Consider the following 9,826-nt stretch of genomic DNA (forward strand, 5'->3'; position numbering starts at 1 on the left):
ATTGATAAACTCACTCTTTAACGTCATCTGAATCTCTGTAACCCGACGTTAAGAAATGGCATGTAAACTAGAACTAACGAGGGGAATCCCATTTCAGACTCCATTGCCATTTTCTTTGAAGATTTATTCAGCAGGGAATCAGGTCAACGGAGAAGAGGAATCAGAGTTCTGTGGCGCAAAACTATGCCCTCGGCTCCCTGGGCTTCTTGGCTGCCACCTGCTTCACGGTGGCTTTCCTAGCCAGGAAGCTGCCCGGCTCCTTCAACGAAGCCAAGCTGATCACCTTCAGCATGCTGGTCTTCTGCAGCGTTTGGGTCTCTTTTGTGCCCACCTACCTGAGCACCAAGGGCAAGTACATGGTGGCCGTGCAGATCTTCTCTATGTTGGCCTCCAGTGCTGGGCTTCTGGGCTGCATCTTCCTTCCCAAGTGCTACATGATTGTGCTGAGGCCTGATCTGAACACAAAGGAGCACCTGACAACCAGAAATTAAGGGGACATCTGATTCTTAAAATAGTCCATGTTCCCGATGCCCAGAAGTGCATAAAGGAAACACACTTGCTCATCCATGTTGCTCATTCTCCATCTGTGAAAGAGATTGTGTTCATTCTTAGCCCAGGTTTTGTGTAGTCCTGTTGACATGAACCGTAAGATGGGAGGAAATGTTTTGCTACCTTGCTTTGCCAAGGACTACAATGAGTCCTGGTCTACTGCCCTTAGTTTGTAAAGTTTTATCATTTAATCATTTTTTGCTTTGAGAAGTTATATTTATCTCACAACAAGATAGGCTGGAGGGAGAGAGGAGTTAGGTCTTTGAGTGTGATTCCTTTGTCCTAACTACCTATTAACCATATCAATTCTGATATTCAACAATAGTTTCTAGTTATGTCATTTCTATTTATTGAATTTTCTCCATTTTCTACATGTATGCTGGATCATTCATAAGTACACTTCACGTCATTTCGTTCTCCTAAGCTTTGTATATCAATAAACTGAGAAATTCATTTAAGACATCTTCCGTAGTCTGTTGGTTTAATTTCTGTATTGTGTAAGCTCTGCTCTCTGTTCCAAAAAGTAGCAACTGACCTTAGCCAAGCCTTGACTGGAGACCAATGGGTTTTATTACACTGGCCTGGATGTGACATGTTGTGCACTGATATTGAGTGGATCACCAGATTACGAGTGAGCAAGCAACAAGTTTAGCATTGGAGGAAAGCAATGAGACGATGCCAGATAAGTTGTATTCCCTGCCTGCCAAACCTTTTAAGAGGAGGCATCTTATGCTCAGTCAGGAAGGAATAGGGAGAGGCCTCCGCCTCCAACTCAGGTTCCTCCCATTCACGTCCCCATTATAGAGCAAAGCCAAGATCAAAAGGGCAAGTAAAAATAATTTACAGATCAGCCACTGACAAAGCATTTATATTAATTAGTCAAGATTGCATCCTACCTAAACTTTCATCACTTCAAATTGGTGGAAACTCTCATTCTTATTACGATTCAACTTGTAGCATTCCAATGAAGGGTGCTATATAAATTTAAGCTGGGAGCAGCCTCTGGGTTGACTTATTTCATTATTCTTACTAATATTAATAAGTAATAAAGTATGAATTTGGGGGGAGGGGAATACATTACATTAGTGTCCAGTCATTGCATTTCTATAGGATACTTCATTTCAATCAATCAATCAATCAATCAAATCTTTATTACAGTAGTAGACCAGCATCAGTAGAGTGGGGTACAATCATTTTCAGTCTGTAAAACGTTTCGGAAAGCGAAAAAGTATTTAACACAAAGTATATATAAAAGTCTAAAAGACGCTAAAAGAAGGGTTTGGGAGCATTAAACAGATGTGGAAGAGCATAAAAGGTTAGTATATAAAGACTATGGCCACCAATTTACAGAGCACTCTGATATGAGTGTTCATTAAATCTAGCACAGGGGTCTGCAACCTTTAAGACAAAAAGAGCCACTTGGACCCGTTTCCGAAGAAAAAACAACAACTGGGAGCCGCAAAACCATTGCGACATTTAAAACAAATATAACACTGTGAACGGCTTACCGTGCTTGACTATTTCCTGAGCGGCTAGAAAACTAGCATATGTTGTGGAATTTGCAGACTTCACCCAATTCTTGAAATTATTTTTGCTCCTATCAACCTTCCTCATAAGTTCTGCAATGGCTTTTCGTCTCTCATCTCCATCTGGATATTTTTCAGCAAAGGCTGTGTGTTTATTCTGGAAATGTCTTGCAATATTTGACTTTTTGTTGTTTGCAAATTTCTCACCACATATTAAGCATACTGGTAAACCAGTCTTGTCAGTAGAGAAGGCAAATGATTCTGCCCATGTATCATTAGACATTCTGTTTTCTTCAGAAATTTTTCTTTTCTTGCCTTTATCCATGGCTGGGCTACCGGGGGTCCAAAAGAGGGACGCAACTAGAAATCAGAGGGCCCCATAGCAAAATTTGCTATGCCCAATAATCAATGCCCCAAAATGCCATAGAAAATTAATCAGGGCCCCAGTGTACCATAAATCCTAATCAGTGCCTGATGTAAATAATAATTAATAATGAGGGCCCAATGTCATCCTCGTCATTTTAAAATAACTTTTTTGACACTTTTTTATTATTTTTTTGTTTGACCCCTCAGAATTACTCCTCCTCATAGAAATAAAGGTTAAATTAACAAGTTACCTTTTTTTGAGTGTGTGTTCTTCACTCCCCTTCAAAACAGTGACCAGCTTACATGCCCCCTTTCAATGCAGCCTGCTTACAGCCCTCAACCAAAATGGCCGCTCCCGCGACTCCCACGTGCGCCCACAAAGATGGCGCCGACGATTTCCCCTTATCGGTGCCCTTTAAAGAAATGGCCGCCGCAGCTTCAACCCACGCCTAGAGGAGGCTAGAGAGGGAGAAAAGCGGGGGGCGGGGGGGAGGAAAGCAGCGAGGACGGCGGAGAAGGACTGCCGGGAGTGGAATCCCACACACCGCGAGGGGAAGGAAGGGAGAGGGTGCGAGCTGGAACGGGGCAAAGAGGGCGGTCCGATTGGCGGGCAGGGTTGCAGGCACGCCCGGGGATTCCCCTGTTCTCGCGGGGGCAAAAGGCCAGCCCCCGCGAATGGAGTGTGGGAGGGGTTAGCTCGCAACCCCCTCTCCTCTCTAGCTCGGAAATGGCTTTGCGGAACATGCGCCTCCTCCCCTCGCCTCCGCCCCGGAGCCGCGGCAAAGGCGTTAAAGAGCCGCATGCGTCTCCGGAGCCGCAGGTTGCCGACCCCTGATCTAGCATAATAATAGTAATGAAAAGGTGTGGCAATGGAGGAGTGCAGGGAAAAGAAAACTCCTGGCACTCATTCTTTCTTGCTACAGAATTAAAAGATTTCTCTGCTTTTCTCCTTCTTTTCCCCTTGGGTGGTGTGTTCAGCGGTCACCCTCAGGGGAAACAGGTGTCCCCCCCCCCCCTTGGAGGAAATGGACTGATCGGAACCTGGCTGTGACATCGGCTCAGAATCCCAGCCTCACTTTGCAGTTGAGGCCAACAGCCTTTTGGTGGTTTCTCTGCAAGTGAATCAGAAAAAACTCTTATTGGACACCGAGAAAGCAAAGCCTGAAGACTGACGTCTGGGGAAATGGTGAGGGGACCAGCAGGAAACTGCTAAGGGAGTTTTGAGTCCTTTTATTCTGTTGCAGTTGCAGAGAAAGGAGGGTGGGGGGTGGGGGGTTGGGGTCCGCCCCAGGTGTCATCACTGAGGGGGGTGGCAAAAGGACAGAAAGCCGTGTTTAAAATAAAAATAAAAATTGGGCTCACCAAACCTTTTAGTTGAGTCAAAAAACGCGGCTGGCACTGGGCGCCACACCGCGGGGGGGCTGGCACTTACAGGGGGGGGGTGCAGAGGGCCTGATCCACGCATCTCTCCTGGGGGTGACTTGGTGGCTTGGGCCCCTGCAGGCTGGACGCTGCCTGAAACAGAAGCGTGGGGCTTGCGTCTGCCCCCTGCCTCTCCCTCAGCCGCCCTACAGCTGGGGGGGAGGCAGAGGATAGGCTCCAGAAAGCCCACAGGACCCCCCCGCGTTGAACCGGGCACCCAAGCAGCTGGCTATACCGCTGTTCTGTTGTTTGAATTATGGGTGCCTTGAGAGTGAATGTGCTGTGCTTGCTGCCCCACTTGTCCTGATGGACCAGCCCCCCATGTCCCTGGCTAGCGACTCAATGTGGGCAGGAGAGTTTGCCTTCTGGGTTCCTGTCTCATTTTGGGATGCTCTCTTTCTCCTCTCTCCCCACCGTCAACTCTGGGGTCCTGTCTCTGCTAGCAGTCAGCCACCGAGGAGGACATTCCCAATGTCAAGGAGGATGAAGGCGAGGAGGAGACGACTGCAAGACGGCTGGATCTCCTCAGCCCTGACTGGGTAGGTGGCCGTGGCCTAAGTGGTGATTGGCAGAAGGCGAGGGGGGCATATCAATTGTAGGATGAGACTGTTGTTTCAGTTATGGGTGCCTTGAGTTTTAACGTTTGGTTGCGTTTTTTAATTGCTCGTTTTTTGCATCTTTTCCTTGCAGGTTCCAAGCATGTCACCATTTTCCAGTGTTTCCTCCTTGTCCTCCCTGGATTCCCTTTGGGACTCCCTCAATGAGGTACGTAGCAGACAGAGCAGGAGGGAAGCCCTGCTGAGCTGCACATGGGCAACCCTGAGGCTGGGGAGGAGGAGGAAGAGGAGGATGCTGGCTGGCTGACCGGCCAGGCCACCTTCTGGATGGTTGAGAGCAAGGGGGCAAACAGGCAGGGGGCTGCTAAGGGCAGACCATGCTTGCTGCCCCACTCCTCCTGATGGACCAGCCCCCCATGGCGCCAGGGCTGTAGGGCTTCCCTGGCTAGCGACTCAATGTAGGCAAGAGAGTTTCCCTTCTGGGTTCCTCTCTCATTTTGGGATGCTCTCTTTCTCCTCTCTCCCCACCGTCAACTCTGGGGTCCTGTCTCTGCTAGCAGTCAGCCACCGAGGAGGACATTCCCAATGTCAAGGAGGACGAAGGAAAAGGCGAGGAGGAGACGACCGCAAGACGGCTGGATCTCCTCAGCCCTGACTGGGTAGGTGGCCGTGGCCTAAGTGGTGATTGGCAGAAGGGGAGGGGGGCATATCAATTGTAGGATGAGACTGTTGTTTCAGTTATGGGTGCCTTGAGTTTTAACGTTTGGTTGCGTTTTTTAATTGCTCGTTTTTTGCATCTTTTCCTTGCAGGTTCCAAGCATGTCACCATTTTCCAGTGTTTCCTCCCTGTCCTCCCTGGATTCCCTTTGGGACTCCCTCAATGAGGTACGTAGCAGACAGAGCAGGAGGGAAGCCCTGCTGAGCTGGAGAACCCTGAGGCTGGGGAGGAGGAGGAGGAGGAGGAGGAGGAGGAGGAGGAGGAGGAAGAAGCCGGCTGGCCGGTCAGGCCACCTTCTGGACTGGTCGTGAGCAAGGGGGCAGGCAGGCAGGCAGGCAGGCAGGGGGCTGCTAAGGGTATGCTTGCTGCCCTACTTGTCCTGATGGACCAGCCCCCCATGGCGCCAGGGCTGTAGGGCTTCCCTGGCTAGCGACTCAATGTGGGTTCCTGTCTCATTCTGGGCTGCTCTCTTTCTCCCCTCTCCCCACCACCAATGCCACCACCTCTGGGGTCCTGTCTCTGCTGGCAGGCAGCCTCTGAAGTGGCTATCAAGGAGGAAGAGCCACAGGAAGTACCAGAGAGCCCCCCAGAGGAGGACGGGGAGGACAAGGAGGACAAGGAGGCCGTTTATTCGCCGTGCCCCCCACCTGGAGAACACCTGGAGGCAAGCATAATCGAGGTCAGACGAAACACACATTCATTCATGACATTTGAAAAGCTTCCCTGAACAGGGCTGTCTTCACATGTCTTCTAAAAGTCAAATAGTTGTTTATTTCTTTGACATCTGGCGGGAGGGCGTTCCACTGGGCGGGTGCCACCACCGAGAAGGCCCTCTGCCTGGTTCCCTGTAACTTCACTTATCGCAATAACTTCACTTATTTTGTATTTTTATGCTGTAAGCCGCCCTGACAGCTTCAGATGAAGGACGGCATACGGATTTAATCAATCAATTGTTTGATTGATTGATTAATGATTGCGGCATTTTCCCAGAATCTGGAGGTGAATTGTTTACTTTTCTCACAGGACTGCGAGGAAGAGAGGCCCCCGAAGACCCCCACTTGCCTGGGTTCCATCATCTCCCGGATTCGCAAGATCTTCAGAAGAGCGCTGCCGCCAGCACCACCAGTGCCACCAGAGCAACCCAGTACAAGAGGCAGCAGTGGGGCGCAGGGGGAAAGGAGGCCACTCTGCACGTGGCTCAGGCGCTGGATGCGGCAGCATCGCAGCTGTGTCCACCCTGAACCCAGATGAGGAGGAGTTGGGAAGCTTGCACCGATCCGCCCAGGGGGATTTTGCCACCCCCCCTGGGATGACACTCGGGGCGATACCCCCCCACACCCCACCTTCCTCCGCCAGTGGTGGCAGGGGAAGTAGCACCTGGAGGCACCCGAGTCCCTAAGGGACATTTCCTTTTTGTTGTCCTTGCACAGGTCTTAATCCTTGTGGTCCAAACTGGAGAGGAGGAATAAAAGATCTGAGCGCGGAGGCAAGCGGGGCGAGAAACCCAACCCCATGTGGCCCTACGCTGGCGTCCCACACGGCCAGCCCGTCCTACAGCCCGACACCTTTTGAGATTGCGGAGCAGAACGGAGAAGACAGCGGGCAAAGGGTGGACGGCGAAGGAGAAGTGCGAGAGAACGACAGCGTCTACGGTGGCGGAGGAGAAGGAGAAGACAGGACTGAGAGGGGAACGATCCTGGAAGGTGGCTTGAAAAGAAAGGGCAAAGACTCTCCTCCCTGAAAGACAGGGGAGTGGTTGTGGGTGGGAACCCGAGCACCGCCCAGCAGGGGGCATTGCCCCCTGCCTCCCGCTCACCTGGCTGGCACTCACGCCCCCCCCCTGGTGGCCACCCAACCAGGTGCCGTGGTGGGGGCGTGTTCAGCAGCCTTTTGCTGCAGTGCCAGCCTTTCCCTGGCCTCATTCCTCATCGTCGTCCCGTCACGAGTCACCCACCCTCCACTCCCTTTTAGTTAGGGCTTAGGTCATTGGCCTTGCTATGGACCTTAGGTTGGTCGCCCTGGTTGCCTGGGGGGCCTGGTAGGAGTTTTTCCATTTGGCAATAGGCTTTTTGGTTTTTTCGCCTACCTCGTAGCAATCGTCACAACTTTTGTGGTATTGGTGGGTAGGTTAGGCATTGGAATAATGTGTTGTGGTGTGTCGAAGTGCTAGGTGTGGCCATCGCCTATGCCTTCAATTTTTAGGGGTATTCCGTTAAAGGAATCTGGCGGTCGTGTATTCTGTCCGATGCCTGCTTGGCGGGAGGCCATGGCACGACCCGCGGTGACAGCAGGGGTGAGCCTATAGTTGGATTAGCATCAACAGGTGATGAACGCCTGGTGAATAAACCCACTTGTTTCGATCCAATGCCTAAGCCAATACCTTTTCATTGCTGTAATCAATAAAGTTGTGGCCTTTTCTAGCCCATTAACCTTATATCACGTGTCCTTGTGTCTTCATTTCACTTCGTGGGGGTCGGGCCCTCGAACCACAATATGGCGTAGGAAAACTGCTAGCTCACGCTGCCCACGCCCAAAGGAGGAGGAGGAAGGAAAGGAGGAGAGCAAGCGAGCAAGAAGGGACAGCTAAAGAAAGAACTGAGAAAAGAGACAGTGAGACCTTCTGGGGGTCAAAGAAATTACAATAAGAAGGAAACTGAGAGTTTTTAGGTTGCGCTCCGCGGCAACCTGGAAGTAACAAAACGCATTATTTCTGGGTTTTGCCATTCGCGCATGCGCAAACGCTCAAAATGATGTCACGCACATGCGTGGAAGCAGCGAATCGCACACGTATCATTCATAAGCTCACTTCATATCATTTCATTCTCCTAAACTTTGTATATTAATAAATTGAGAAAATCATTTAAATTATCTTCCGTAGTCTGCTGGCTTAATTTCTGTATTGTGTAAACTCTGCTCCCTATTCCAAAGAGTAGCAACTGTCCTTAGCCAAGCCTAGACTGGAGTACAATGGATTTTATTGCGTTGTCCAGGATCTGACACATTGTGCACTGATGTTGAGTGGATCACCAGATTACGAGTGAGCCAGCAACAAGTTTAGCATTGGAGGGAAGCAATGAGACGATGCCAGATAGTTGTATTCCCTGCCTGCCAAACCTTTTCAGAGGAGGCATCTTATGCTCAGTCAGGAAGGAAGAGCGAGAGGCCTCCTCCTCCAACTCAGGTTCCTCCTATTCAGGTCCTCCTCCTCCAACTGAGGTTCCTCCCATTCAGGTCCTCCTCCTCCTACTCAGGTTCCTCCCATTCAGGTCCTCCTCCTCCAACTCAGGTTCCTCCCATTCAGGTCCTCCTCCTCCAACTCAGGTTCCTCCCATTCAGGTCCTCCTCCTCCAACTCAGGTTCCTCCCATTCAGGTCCTCCTCCTCCAACTCAGGTTCCTCCCATTCAGGTCCTCCTCCTCCTACTCAGGTTCCTCCCATTCAGGTCCTCCTCCTCCAACTCAGGTTCCTCCCATTCAGGTCCTCCTCCTCCAACTCAGGTTCCTCCCATTCAGGTCCTCCTCCTCCAACTCAGGTTCCTCCCATTCAGGTCCTCCTCCTCCAACTCAGGTTCCACCCATTCAGGTCCTCCTCCTCCAACTCAGGTTCCTCCCATTCAGGTCCTCCTCCTCCTACTCAGGTTCCTCCCATTCAGGTCCTCCTCCTCCAACTCAGGTTCCTCCCATTCAGGCCCCCATTTATAGAGCAAAACCAAGATCAGATCGGCAAGTAAAAATAATTGACAGAACAGCCACTGATGAAGCGTTTAGATTCATTAGCTAAGATTGCATCCTACTTAGACTTTCATCTCTCCAGACGAGTGGAAAGCTTACTAAACACTTATTCTTATAGCAGTTCAACCTGTAGCAATCCAATGAGGGCTCCTATATAAATTTAATAATTAAGGTCCCAAGAAAGCTGACTGGGTTATTTATGTATGCAACCACAGCAGCTAGAACTTTATTTGCACAGAAGTGGAAAGAGGGAGGATTGGCTTATGAAACTGGGGGAATCTGCTGAAATGGTGAAATTACCTGCTAAACTAAGAGGACATGAGGATGAATCTTTTCAGGAAGAATGGAGACCATTGATATCTTATTTGTCAAACTATCATCCATACATGAAGTCAAAGGCAGGATTTGAAATATAAGCAGCGGATGACTGAAATACGACATTGGGGCTTTGATAATAAAAACATGTTTTTTAAAACATCTGATAAAAAGAAGTAATAAAAACAAACATAGAGAATGGGGGGTGGGGAGTCAAGAAGAAATTGTGTGGGGTTTTTTGTTTTAAACTGTATGCGAAGACAAGTGATTGGAATATCTGTGGAGACTTAATGATATATATTTTTTTAATGTAGTAAAGAAAGCATTCACCCAGATTCTTAGTAAGTTGAGGTAATTTGATTCTGTTTTATTATTTTAACTTTTGGAAGGCCTCCTCCTCCAACTCAGTTTCCTCCCATTCAGGTCCTCCTCCTACTACTCAGGTTCCTCCCATTCAGGTCCTCCTCCTCCAACTCAGGTTCCTCCCATTCAGGTCCTCCTCCTCCAACTCAGGTTCCTCCCATTCAGGTCCTCCTCCTCCAACTCAGGTTCCTCCCATTCAGGTCCTCCTCCTCCTACTCAGGTTCCTCCCATTCAGGTCCTCCTCCTCCAACTCAGGTTCCTCCCATTCAGGTCCTCCTCC

Source organism: Podarcis muralis, chromosome 18, assembly GCF_964188315.1.
Source record: "Podarcis muralis chromosome 18, rPodMur119.hap1.1, whole genome shotgun sequence".
Lineage (NCBI taxonomy): Eukaryota > Metazoa > Chordata > Lepidosauria > Squamata > Lacertidae > Podarcis > Podarcis muralis.